The sequence below is a fragment of the Mus caroli genome, unplaced genomic scaffold, assembly GCF_978045245.1.
Source record: "Mus caroli unplaced genomic scaffold, Mus_caroli_1 scaffold_17, whole genome shotgun sequence".
Lineage (NCBI taxonomy): Eukaryota > Metazoa > Chordata > Mammalia > Rodentia > Muridae > Mus > Mus caroli.
Genome location: NW_028227272.1, coordinates 28,713,484 through 28,727,761, shown reverse-complemented (window position 1 = coordinate 28,727,761; position 14,278 = coordinate 28,713,484). Strand labels below are relative to the sequence as shown.

Genomic DNA, 14,278 nt, shown 5'->3' with positions numbered 1-14,278 from the left:
CTACAATAAAGCTCTAAAACAATACACTGTCTCTGTTTATCAAGGCCCGGACTAAGGACTCTTGTGTGGGAACCTCTCTCCCCTGCCCTCTCTCCCCTTATTTCTGGGACTTGGTGCTCCTCTGCTGTATCCAGCGTGGGATGCCCGAGACTGAGAACCTGCCCCTTGTCCACCCCCTGCAGAGTGGGGTCAGTGGCTTCACAAAGCCAGATGCCCAACCTGGGCTGAGTGGAAAGCGTCTGGCAGGCCTCCCACATCCAGAGCACAGGAACTCTGTCCCGACCTGGGCTCTTTCTCTCCCCTCTCTTCCCCTACACCCACAGCCCAGCAAGAAAGCACTTTAGATATTTTTTTCTAGCTACCTTTTAATGTATATATTTTCTCCTGATTTCTTTTTTAAATTAATTTTTTCTTTAAGATTTAATTTTCTTTTACATATAAGTGTGATTTGCCTGACTTTATCTTGTTTGCAGTGCCCTCAGGGCCAGAGGAAAGAAATGGATCCTCTGGAACTGGAGTTACTGACTGCTGTCAGCTGCCACGGAAGGGGAACCCAACCCAGGTCCTCTTAACCACTTAACCTCTTAACCACTGAGCCATCTAATGGTGTCAGGAAGTACAAAATATCTAGTTATTTCTTTTTGTGATAGTAGTTCCTCTTGAATACTAATGCCTAAAAGAAGACATTCCATGAAAAGGGTTTGAACAATGCTGACAAGCAAATCTTTTTACTAACTGAACAGAGAACATATAAAACTCCACTTTGGAGGCAGAGGCAGGCGGATTTCTGAGTTCAAGGCCAGACTGGTCTACAAAGTTAGTTCCAGGACAGCCAGGGCTACACAGAGAAACCCTGTCTCGAAAAACAAAAAAACAAAAAACAAACAAACAAAAAAAAAACCCTCCACTCACCAATTATTTGCTTACTTACTGTATGATACATACAAGAGGAACAGGAGAAATGCATGAAGTTTTCTTTCTATGAGCAGATTTCAATTTATACAAAAGTTGTTTACCATCCTCCTAACATGACCCATAATAGCTATAAATATCTCACCTTGCTCCCTACCTGCCACTTCAACATTTTCAAGCAGATCTCAATGTCATATGGAATTGCAAGGGACCAAGAATGGCCAGAATGAATCTTTGAACATAAGAATGAAGTAAAGAAACTCATACCTCCTGATTCTAGATGTCAATACAGAGATAGTCACAAAAAGTGGGTTGGGGGTGTAGGTCAACTAGTTACATACTTCCCCAGCCTCCTGCCTTCCTGAAGTAAGAGTCAATTCTCAGAACTGGGTAAACTGAGAGTGCTGGTGCACACCTGTGATCCCAGGAACCTGAGCTGGACACTCAGAAAAAGAGCTGGAGCTGGAGAGACGGTTTAGTAGTGAGGAGTGCTTGTTGGACAATCATGGAGATTGGAGCTTAGTTCCAGTATCCCTATCACAAGAAGTTCCTCACAAACATCTGAAATTCCATCACCATGGGATCTGACACCCTCTTCTGACCTTATTCCACTTACCTACACATGTATGTGCAGACAGATACTCATGTACATTAAAAGATCTAAAGAAAAAAGGAAATCCACATTATGGAAACACAAATAGTATTTCCAGAATTCCAAAGGATTGCTAACAACTGAACAACAAAAGACAACATAATTTTAAAATGAATTAAAGAGACATTTTTCAAACATATAAGAATGGTCAATAAGCACATGAAAGGATGTTTAACATTGTCAGTCATAAAGTTTGGAGCTGAGACAAAAGGATGGACCATCTAGAGACTGCCATATCCAGGGATCCATCCCATAATTAGCCTCCAAACGATGGCACCATTGCATACACTAGCAAGCGTTTGCTGAAAGGACCCTGATATAGCTGTCTCTTGTGAGACTATACCGGGGCCTATCAAACACAGAAGTGGATGCTCACAGTCAGCTATTGGATGGATCACAGGGCCCCCAATGGAGGAGCTAGAGAAAGTATCCAAGGAGCTGAAGGGATCTGCAACCCTGTAGGTGCAACAACATTATGAACTAACCAGTACCCCGGAGCTCTTGACTCTAGCTGCATATGTATCAAAAGATGGCCTAGTCGGCCATCACTGGAAAGAGAGGCCCATTGGACATGCAAACTTTATATGCCTCAGTACAGGGGAACGCCAGGGCCAAAAAGTGGGAATGAGTGGGTACAGGAGTGGGGGGGGGAGGTTATGGGGGACTTTTGAGATAGCATTGGAAATGTAATTGAGGAAAATACGTAATAATAATAAAAAAAAACACATTGTCAGTCATGACCAAAGTCAAAACTATAACGTGCTATTACTCAATATCCAATAGGTATAATAAAACCACTGACAGTTATCTGTTGGAGATACATAAAGCAGACTCCAAATACTTTTGGTGGGTACTCTGTGGTGTGGTATACTCTGTAAAACGGAGTAACAGTTCCTGAGGGTTTCAAGAGTTACACATCACTCAACAATTCCATGTCTCAGGACACAGAAGAACTGAGAATAAGCCCTCAGAATTTAGAAGTGTTTACAGCAGCATTACTCAGAGGAGTCCCAGAGCAGTTCAAATGCCAATTAACTTACAAATACAAAAAACATATACATCCATGATGTAGTAATATCTCTAAAGGTGAACTACAGATCTGTAACACAGGGCTTCACTAGGGCTTGTATTGTTATAAACGCTATGGCCAAAAATAACTAACTTGATGAGTGTCAGAACATGGCCCAAGAATGGAGTCCTGTGAGGAGATTTCTGAGTGTTTGTGAGAAAACTTCAAGAAACAAAGACAAGAATCTGTGACCTCAGTTTCTTCAATAACACAGATTTATTCTGGGATTATGTTTCTATGCCCCACCCCAGGTGTAGTAAATAAGAGTAAATTAATTTCAGAGTATTCATTACACTTGGCTTTTCTTATTTGTTTATATGCCTCTATGGGCATGGCATACAGCTTGCCTACTACTGTGCACAATGTGCCTGCCAGTACCGCCTGTGCTTTGGATTGTGCGGTTTACTCCTGAGATGTGAGTCTACTTGTTTATTAGCTTCCCCTCTCCCAGATCCCACTGCCTCTAGAGCAATAAAGAGGAGGGGAAGGGTTTATTTCATTACAGCTGTAGTCTATCACTGAGGCAAGTCAGGGCAAGAACTCAAGCAGGGCAAGAGTCTGACAGCATAACTGATATAGACATCATGGAAGAAGAATAGTCACAGGCTTGTCCCTCATGGGCTGCTCAGTCAGCTTTCTTCTAGTGCCCAGGACCACCTACTGAGAGGTGTCCCGGCCCACAGAGATCTGGGCTCTCCTACATAAATTATCAATTGAGAAAATATAATGCAGGATCATCCACAGGCCAATCTGGTAGAGGCATTTTTCTCAGCTGAAGTTTCCTATTCTAAAATAACTCTAGCTTGTGTCAAGTTGACATAAAAGTAGCACAACACAGAAGCCTGAAAACATTACACTATGTATAAGAAGCCAAACACAAAAGGCTACTGTTCTAGTTTACTTAATGATAAAGACAATGACTAAGTGAGGGACTTAGTGAGGAAAGTGTTTATTCAGCTCATGTGTTGTGTCCTGATCACAGTTCATCACGTTGGGGACACCAAGGCAGGAACTCAAGCAAAGACCATGGAGAAATGCGGCATACCACCTGCCAAGTAAGCTGGGCCCTCCCATTTCTAGGTTCATGGTCCTGGTAGTAGAGGAGTTCCAAGACCAGGGAAGGAAGAAGAGATCCCACCGTTAGGAATAGGCAATAGGCAGCAAAACTTAGGCTGTTGGTTGGCAGGAATACTTGTCTGCAGTCTGACAGTTCTTGAGAGCTTCAGGGATGCAATCTTAACAGTTTTTAGCAGGGGGAGCTGGGGAGAACGGGAGTCATACTAGCCATGCTCACTAGAATCGCTTCACTGACATCAATCAATCAAGAAAATGTCCTCACAGACTTGCCTACAGGCCAATCTGAGAGAGCCAATTCCTCAACTGAGATTTTTCTCTTCAAATATGTCCCTGTGTCAAGCTGACAACCAACAACAAAAACCCCATATAACTAGTAAGGCTACATGTTATAAAACTGCATTTATAAGAAATGTTCAGATTAGGTAAACATATATCCAGAAAATAGAAGTTTGCCCAGGAGAGGAGACAGGAATCAACTGGTAGTACTTACAAAATCTCTCTTGTGTGCAATGAAAAGATTCTAGAACAAATGGTACAAGTTACAGAACCTTCTGTGCACAGAATTGTATTCTCTACAAAGGTTAATCCACCTGATGAGAATCTGAAGTCTATAACTGCAGAACATTTTCTCTTCTTCAGTGACATAGCACAGTAACACTGTTCACATATTTGCATCTACTTCCTTTCATTTGCCTTTGAATATTCATCAGCTGCCAGTCATAAACTGAGATAAGATACTGTCATGTGTGTTTATGATGGGATGTGCCCACTATATATCACAAAATACTCCATGATAAAATCCGTATTTAATAACTATATGGATGGGACCCCCACAGGAACCAGGAAAGCATAAACCCCCACCCAGCCAGAGGCATGGGTTCCTTCCAGCTTGCACCTGTTCCAAGAGCAGACCCCAGGGCTCTGGCTCCCCTCCCACCCCTGCAACACTCAGAGAAAGCTTGACTCCCAGGAGCTCAGACACAACAGGATCTCAGGAGCTGGTCACCCCAGGATTTCAGGATCCCAGAGGCAGCTTGACTACCAGGAGCTCTGACACACACCAGGATCTCAGGATCCCAGGATCCCATAATCACAGGATCACAGAGACAGCAGGACTCCGAGGGGTTCTGACACAACCAGGATCACAGGAGGGACAGGCTCCAGTCAGAGATAGCAAGAGCAGGTACCACTAGTAACAACCATAACCAGATGACGAGGGGCAAGAGCAAGAACATAAGCAACAGAAACTAAGGCTACATGGCACCATCAAAACCCAGTTTTCCCACTACAGCAAGTCCTGGATACACCAAAACACGGACTCAAGACTCGGATTTAAAATTACATCTCATGATGATGATAAAGAACTTTAAGAGGGGCATAAATAACTGCCTTAAAGAAATACAGGAGAACACAGGTTAAAAAGGTAGAAGCCCTTAAAGAGAAAACAAAAATCCCTTAAAGAATTACAAAAAACACAACCAATCAGGTGAAGGAATTAAACAAAACCTTCCAGGATCTAAAATTGGAAATAGAAACAATAATAATAATAAAAAAAAATCCCAAAGGGAGACAACCCTGGAGATAAAAAACCTAGGAAAGAGATCAGTAGACACAGATGCAAGCATCACCAACAGAATACAGAAGATAGAAGAGAGAATCTCAGGTGCAGAATATACCATAGAAAAATATTGACACAATAGTCAAAGAAAATGCAAAATGCAAAAAGCTCCTAACCCCAAACATCCAGGACAGAATGAGAAGAGGAAACATAAGAATAAGGTTTAGAAGAGAGTGAAGATTCCCAACTCAACAGGCTAAACAACATCTTCAGAATTATAGAAGAAAACTTTCGGAACCTAGAGATGCCCATGAACATACAAGAAGCCTACAGAACTCCAAAGAGACTGGATCAGAGAAGAAATTCCTCCCATCACATAGTAATCAAAACTCCAAATGCACAAAACAAAGAAAGAATATTAAAAGCAGTAAGGGAAAAAAGTCAAGTAACATATAAAGGCAGACCTATCAGAATTACACCAGAGGTCTCAACAGAGACTATGAAAGCTAGAAGATCCAGGACAGATGTCATACAGATCCTAAGAGAACATAAATGCCAGCCCAGGAAAACTCTCAATGAACAGTGAACATAGATGGAAAAACCACGATATTTCATAACAAAACCAAATTTAAACAATATCTTTCCACAAATCCAGGCCTACAAATAATAGATGGAAAACTCCAACACAAAGAGGGAAGCTACACCCTAAAAAAGCAAGAAAGTAATCTTCTTTCAACAAACCCAAAAGAAGAGAACCAACCACACAAACATAATTCCACCTCTAGCAACAAAAATAATAGGAAGCAACAATCACTTTTCTTTACTATCTCTTCACATAAATGGACTCAACTGCCAATAAAACAATATAGAGTAACAGACTAGATATAGAAACAGGACCCAGCATGTTGCTGCATATACGAAATGCACCTCAAAGACAGATACTACCTCAAAGTAAAAGACAGGGAAAATTTTTCCAAGCAAATGGTCCCAAGAAACAAGCTGCAGTAGCTATTCTAATTTTGAATAAAATCAACTTTCAACCAAAAGTTATCAAAAAGGATAAGAAAGGACACTTCATACTTAAAGGAAAAATCTACCAAGAACTCTCAATTCTGAACATCTACGTCCAAAATACAAGGGCAACCACATTCATTAAAAAAACAAAAACAAAAAAAACAAAAACACTTTACTAAAGCTCAAAGCACACATTGCACCTCACACAATAATAGACTTCAACAACACCCCACTCTCATCAATGAACAGATCTTGGAAATAGAAACAAAACAGAGATGCGGTGAAACTAACAGAAGTTATGGATCGAATGGATTTAACAGATATCTATAGAACATTTCATCCTAAAACAAAATACACTTTCTTCTCAGCACCTCATGGTACCTTCTCCAAAATTGACCAAATAATTGGTCATAAAACAGGCCTCCACAGATAAGAAAGAAAACTGAAGTAATCCCATGCATTCCTATCAGATGCCCATGGACTAAGGTTGGTCTTTAATAACAACAAAAATAACAGAAAGCTCACATCCACATGGCATGGAAGTTGAACAACACTCTACTCAATAACTTGGTCAAGGAAGAAATAAATAAAGGAATTAAAGACTTTTAATTTTAATGAAAATGAAAGCACAACATACCCAAACTTATGGGACACAATGAAAGCAGTTTTAAGAGGAAAACTCATAGCTTTGAGTGCCTCCAAAAAGAAACTGGCGAGAGCATACAATAGCAGCTTGACAGCACACCTACAGCTCTAGAACAAAAAGCAAATTCACCCAAGAGGAGTAGACTGCAGGAAACTATCAAACTCAGAGCTGAAATCAACCAAGTAGAAACAAAGAAAACTATACAAAGAATCAACAAAGGCAGGGGCTGATTCTTTGAGAAAAATCAACAAGATAGATAGGTAAACCCTTAGCCAGACTAACCAGAGGGCACAGAGACAGTATCCAAATTAACAAAATCAGAAATGAAAAGGGAGACATAACAACAGAAATGGAGGAAATTGAAAAAAACCATCAGATCCTACTACAAAAGCTTATACTCAACACAACTGGAAAATGTGGATGAAAAGGATGACTTTCTAGAAAGATACCATGGACCAAAGTTAAGTGAGGATCAGATAAACCATCTAACCCCTAAGTCCTTAGTCCTATAACCCCTAAAGAAATAGAAGCAGTCATTAAAACTCTCCCAACCAATAAAAGCCCAGAACCAGATGGATTTAGTGCAGAATTCTATCCGACCTTCAAAAAAGACCTAATACCAACACTCTTCAAACATTTCACAAAACAGAAACAGAAGGAACACTACCTAAATCATTCTATGAAGCCACAATTACGCTGATACCTAAATCACACAAAGACCCAACAAGAAAGAGAACTTCAGACCAATTTCCCTTATGAATATCAATGCAAAAATACTCAATAAAATTCCCACAAACCGAATCCAAGAACACATCAAAATCATCATCCATCATGATCAAGTAGGCTTCATCCCAAGGATGTAGGGATGGTTCAATATATGGAAATCCAATGTAATAATCCACTATATAAACAAACTCAAAGAAAAAAAAACATATAGTCATCTCATTAGATGCTGAGAAAGCATTTGACAAAATTCAACACCCCTTCATGGTACAAGTCTTAGAAAGATCAGGAACTCAAGGCCCATACCTAAACACAGTAAAAGCAGTACACAGCAAACCAGTAACTAACATCAAACTAAATGGAGAGAAACTTGAAGCAATCCCATTAAAATCAGGGACTAGACAAGTCTGCACACTCTCTCCCTACATAGTCAATATAATACTCAAAGTCCTAGCCAGAGCAATTCGACAACAAAAGGAGGTCAAAGGAATACAAATTGGAAAAGAAGTCAAAATACCACTATTTGCAAATGATATGATAGTGACCCCAAAAATTCTAGCAGAGAACTCCTAAACCTGATAAACAAATTCAGAAAAGTGGCTGGTTGTAAAATTAACTCAAATAAATCAGTAGCCTTCTCTACTCAAAGGATAAACAGGCTGAGAAAGAAATTATGGAAATTACACCCTTCACAATAGTCACAAATAACATAAAATACCTTGGTATGACTCTAACCAAGCAAGTGAAAGATCTGTATGATAAAAACTTCAAGTCTCTGAAGAAAAAAATCGAAGAAGATCTCAGAAGATGGAAAGATCCCCCATGCTCATGCACTGGCAGGATTAACATAGTAAAAATGGCTATCTTGCTGAAAGCAATCTAAAGATGCAATGCAATCCCCATCAAAAGTCCAATTCAATTCTTCACAGAGTTAGAAAGAGTAATTTGCAAATTCATTTGGAATTTAAAAAAACCTAGGATAGTGAAAACTATTCTTAACAATAAAAGAACCTCTCTCTGGTGGAATCACCATGCCTGACCTCAAGCTGGACTATAGAACAATTGTGATAAAAACTGTATGTTATTGGTATAGTGACAGGCAGGTACATCAATGGAATAGAATTGAAGACCCAGAAATGAACCCACACATCTATGGTCACTTGATCCTTGACAAAGGAGCTAAAACCATTCAGTGGAAAAAAGACAGCATTTTCAACAAACGGTGCTGGTTCAACTGGTGGTCAGCATGGAAAAGAATGCAAATCGATCCATTCTTATCTCCTGTACAAAGCTCAAGTCCACGTGGATCAAGGACCACCACATAAAACCAGATACACTGAAACTAATAGAAGAGAAACTAGGGAAGAGCCTCGAACACATGGGCACAGGGGAAATTTTTCTGAACAGAACACCAATGGCTTATGCTCTAAGGTCAAGAATAGACAAATGGGACCTCATAAAATTGCAAAGCTTCTGTAAGGCAAAGGACACTATCAATAGGACAAGATGGCAACCAACAGATTGGGAAAAGATTGTTACCGATCCTACATCCCATAGAGGATAATATCCAATATATACAAAGTTAAACTCCAGAGAACCAAATAACCCTACTTAAAAATGGGGTACAGAACTAAATAAAGAATACTTAATTGAGGAATATCAAATGGCTGAGAAGCACCTAAAGAAATGTTCAACATCCTTAATCATCAGGGAAATGCAAATCAAAACAACCCTGAGATTCTACCTCACACCAGTCAGAATGGCTAAGATTTAAAACTTAGGTGACAGCAGATGCTGGTGAGGATGTGGAAAAAGAGTAACACCCCTCCATTGCTGGTGAGGTTGCAAGTTGGTACAACCACTCTGGAAATCAGTCTGGAGGGTCCTCAGAAAATTGGAAATATTACTACCTGAGGACCCAGCTATAACACTCCTGAGCATACACCCAAAAGAAGCTCCAACATATAACAAGGCCACATGCTCCACTATGTTTATAGCAGTGTTATTTATAATAGCCAGAAGCTGGAAATAACCCAGATGTCCCTCAATAGAGGAATAGATACAGAAAATGTGGCTCATTTACACAATGGAGTACTACTCAGCTATTAAAAACAATGACTTCATGAAATTCTTAGGCAAATGGATGGACCTAGAAAATATCATCCTGAGTGAGGTAACCCAGTCACAGAAGAACATACATGGTATGCACTCACTGTTAAGTGGATATTAGCCCAATTGTTTGGAATACCCAAGATACAATTCACAGACCACATGAAACTCAAGAAGAAGGAAGACCAAAGTGTGGATGTTTCAGTCCTTCTTAGAATGGGGAACAAAATATGGGAGGAAATACGGAGACAAAGTGTGGAGCAGAGACTGAAGGAAAGGCCATCCAGAGACTGCCCCACCTGGGGATCCATTCTATATATAGTCACAAACCCAGACACTATTGTGGATGCCAAGATGTACTTGCTGACAGGAGCCTGATATAGCTGTCTCCTGAGAGGCTCTGCCAGTGCATGACAAATACAGAGGTGGATACTTGCAGCCAACCATTGGACTGTGCATGGGGTCCTCAATGGAGGAGTCAGAGAAAGGACTGAAGGAGCTGAATGGATTTGCAACCCCATAAGAAGAACAATACCAACTAACCAGACCCACCCCACCCCCAAGCTCCCAGGGACTAAACCACAAACCAAAGAGTACACATGGAGCAACCATGGCTCCAGCCGCATATGTAGCAGAGGATGGCCTTGTTGGGCTTCAATGGAAGGAGAGGCCCTTGGTCTCTTAAAACCTGAATGCCCCGGTGTGGGGAATGCCAGGGTGGGAAGGCAGGAGTGGGTGTGAGTGGGAGCACCCTCATAGAAGCAGTGGAGGGGGGATGGGATAGCACTTTTTCAGAGGGGAAACTGGGAAAGGGGACAACATCTGAAATGTAAATTAAAAAAAAAACTATGTAGATGAAAATGCTACATTTCTTTTTTATTTTTCCTTAATCATTCAACTTATCTGTTTTTGAATTTGAGTAAAATTTAGTGTTGACATGTGAAGACTTGAAAGTCTTAAATCATATAATTATATAATCAAATTAATGATAAAGCATTTATTTAAGTTTTGGTCAGTAGTTGTACAATGTCCTCTGTTGTTACTGGAGGGACGTAGGAAAGAATTACATACTCTTAAGTGGCTGTCTTCCAAAAGGCCTCCTATCTAAGAACTTAGATCTCAGGACGATTGTTACTGCTTAAAGGTACAAGCAGTGAGCTGGGACACAGCTCAGAACAGGTAAAATGGTTACTGCACAAACCCGAGGACTACAGGTTAGATCCCCACAACCAACATATAACCTGAGTAGGCGTGGAAGTAATCACAGCAGAGATACAAGGATCCCCCAGGCAAGCTGGCTAGTGAAATTAGCCAAAATTGGGGGTGGGGGCTGGGGGGGGAGGGGAGAGAGAGAAAGACCGAGGGAGGGAGAGTAAGAGACAGAGAGGGAAAGAAAGAGAGGGGGAAGGAGGAAGGGGGAGAGAGAGAGAGGAGGAGAGAGGAAAGGGGAACCCTGCCTCAATAAATAAGATACAACTTCTTTCCCAAGTATGAGCCATTAAATTTATGAAAATATTGTGCTTTGATGTCAGGGAAGAAATCTAATATGTAATCAGTATGTACCAAATGGGTAAATAATACACAATCACACAAGACAGTTGACTAATGATTAGCTGTATTCAAATAACACCATATATTTTGGGAATATCTTCACCACTATGTGTACTACATACATAGAATACTGATAAAAGATTTAAAAGAATATATTAATATACCCAATATTCCATATAAACAGAAGGACAAAAGACGTCATTTTATGATATGCTAAAGAAATTAGATATAAGGAACATACCTCAACACAGTAAAAGTCACCTGTATAAGCCAACAGCTAACATTTCACTGACTAGGAAAGAGCTGGTAAGTTACTTGTTAAGATATGAACTGGACAAGAATGCCCATTTTCAATCAATACAGTACTGGAGGGAATGATCAGAGCAATCAAACAATGGAAACAAAAGCCATCCAAATTGATAAAGGGGAAAGCAAACCATTACTATTTACATTCAAAACCTTAAAAGAAAACTCCCAAAATTTTTATCAATAATCTATTAGAATAATCAAATGTAGCAAAGTTGAAGAATAGTTTCAATATACAAAAATCAGTAGTATCATAAGATGTCAGTAGCAAATAATCAAAAATAAAAAGTAAAAGATAATAATGTATACCAGCTACCTTCCCCCTAAAGAACTTAGGAATAAATCTGATCAGGAAGGAAGGAAGGAAGGAAGGAAGGAAGGAAGGAAGGAAGGAAGGAAGGAAGGAAAGAAGGAAAAGGGAAAAAAGGGGAAAAAAGGGAAAAGGGAAAAGGAAAAGGAAAGCCGACAAACCACAATGAGGGGTGGCAAGATGGCTCAGCTGACTTTAAGGATACTTAGGTGCTTACTGGACAAGAATGATGAGTTTGATCCCTGGCGCCCACATAAAGGTGGAAGGAGAGAACTGACTCTAATAAGTTATTTCCTTACCATCACACATATACAAACAATAAAAGAATAGTAAATTTATATGATCTATATATTCAATATACATATCAAAATACATGTAACATTGTCTATAGAACTAGAAAAAGTAACCCTGCCACTTAAATGCAACCATATTTAAAGCCAAAATAATTATGAGATCAAAGCAACAACCATTATGCTACTGGATTTTAAAGTGTAATTTTAATTTAATTTAAATAGATGTTGAGCAAACTGGATAGCCTATAAAAAATAAAATTAAATCAACTCAAAATAGATTTAAAACTTATTTGTAAGACCTAGACCTATGAAATCACTAGAAGAAAAACAGGAACACTACCTCAGGACATTGGAATGGCAAGCATTTTTGAGGGTAAGACCTCAAAGACAGGAAACAAAACAGACTAATAAGATTTCAAATAAAAAACTTGCTGCACAGGAAAAAGAAGCATTCATGACTGAAGAAATGGGGAATGGGGAAAGTGACAACTATACCTTTAACATAGGATCAGCAAGCAGAAAACATCCAATAGCTCAATCCCCAAACAACCCAATTTAAAACCAGGAAATGGACATGAATAGACATTTCTTAAAATGATGCACATACTTAAAATGATGCACATACAAGGCCAAGAGGCATGTCAACCAAGCTCAACATCAGTAACCACCACAGAAAAACAGACACATAGACATCATCTAAGTCCAATTAAAGTGATGACTATCAAAAGACCAAAGCTTATCTTTCTATAGCAATAAGGTCATTAAGGAAAACAGTATGAAAGTGTCTTAAAAATTTAAAAAATAATTTAAGGGAGGAGAGGGAGAGGGAGAGAGGGAGGGAAAAAGGGAGAGAGGGAGGGAGGGAGGGAGGGAGGGAGGGAGGGAGGAGGAGGAGGAGGAGGAGGAGGAGGAGGAGGAGGAGGAGGAGGAGGAGGAGGAGGAGAGGGAAGCATTAGATGTACAACTGTGTGGAGGCCTTCTCTTTACTGAAGCTGAAGCTATAGACTGACTGGCTAAGGAGCACCTAGGATCAATTATGTATCCTCAATTCCCAGTTGGTGGAACTGTTTGGGAAGTATTAGAAGGTATGGCCTGCTGGAGGAGATGTGTCACTAGGGGTGGGTTTTGAGGTTTCAAAAGCCATTCTCAGCGGGTTGTTTTTTTTTTTTTTTTTTTTTTTCCTGTGCCTCTTGTGCTTGCGGATCATGATATAAGCTCTAAGCTACTGTTCCAGAATGATGCCTGCCTGCCTGCCTGCCTGCCTGCCCACCCTGCTTCCCACCATGATGGTTACCAACTCAACCTCTGAAAATGTAAGCCCAAAATAAACTCTTGCCTTGATTATAGTGTCCTATCACAGCAACACAGCCGTAACTAAGACACAAAGCATAGGCACACAGCACTGTACCCAGCATTTTACTTGTGCCCTGGGAATCTGAACTCAGGTCACATGCTCACAGAGCAAGTACTTGCTGGGCTACCCCTCCAACCTAATTAGCAGTGCTTCTAAAAGCCTACTAAATCCTATCAGACATTTAAAAATGAACTAACATAGAACTCTCCCACGTTACAACATAAAGCAGAAAGGGAATACTACAAAACTCATGAAGTCAGCATTGCCTTAATATCAAAATTGGGTAAGTGTAACAACAAAAATAATTACAACTATTCCACTATCCCTGAAGTACAGATGTATAGTTTTTCAGTAAAAAGTACTTGCAGACTGAATTCAACAGCACATTAACTCACACTCTTTCTCTGCGTCTGTCTGTCCCCCCACCCTCCCCCACCCGCCTTGACTGAGTTGTCTTTATTACAAGAATGCTAGGATGGTTCAACACAGAGAAGATTGGTAATGAAAATCTGGCACACAGAGAGACTCAATGACAGAAATCATAATCACAACAAAAGATCTAAGAAAGGTATCTGACAAAAGATTAATATTCTTTTATAATAAAAGCCCTAAAGACCTGGGCAGCATGTCTTTAATCCCAGCACTTGGGAGGCAGAGGCAGGCGGATCGCTGAGTTCAAAACCAGCCTGGTCTACAGAATGAGT

General features: G+C 40.1%; 1 protein-coding gene and 1 long non-coding RNA gene across 18 annotated transcripts in view; one reads left to right on the top strand and one right to left on the bottom strand.

The window, feature by feature from the left end:
• Dlg1 (discs large MAGUK scaffold protein 1) overlaps positions 1–14,278 on the bottom strand; it is a 201,106-nt gene that overhangs the window by 125,417 nt on the left and 61,411 nt on the right. The gene's annotated exons all lie outside the window — the stretch shown is intronic.
• LOC110311709 (uncharacterized) overlaps positions 1–14,278 on the top strand; it is a 61,856-nt gene that overhangs the window by 25,066 nt on the left and 22,512 nt on the right. Inside the window, exons 2-3 of one of the 2 annotated variants that reach the window (XR_002379987.3) lie at positions 3,616–3,688; positions 13,436–13,533. This is a non-coding gene — a long non-coding RNA (uncharacterized LOC110311709). The remainder of the gene's footprint in view (positions 1–3,615; positions 3,689–13,435; positions 13,534–14,278) is intronic. The other variant, XR_015045752.1, reaches the window with a different exon arrangement.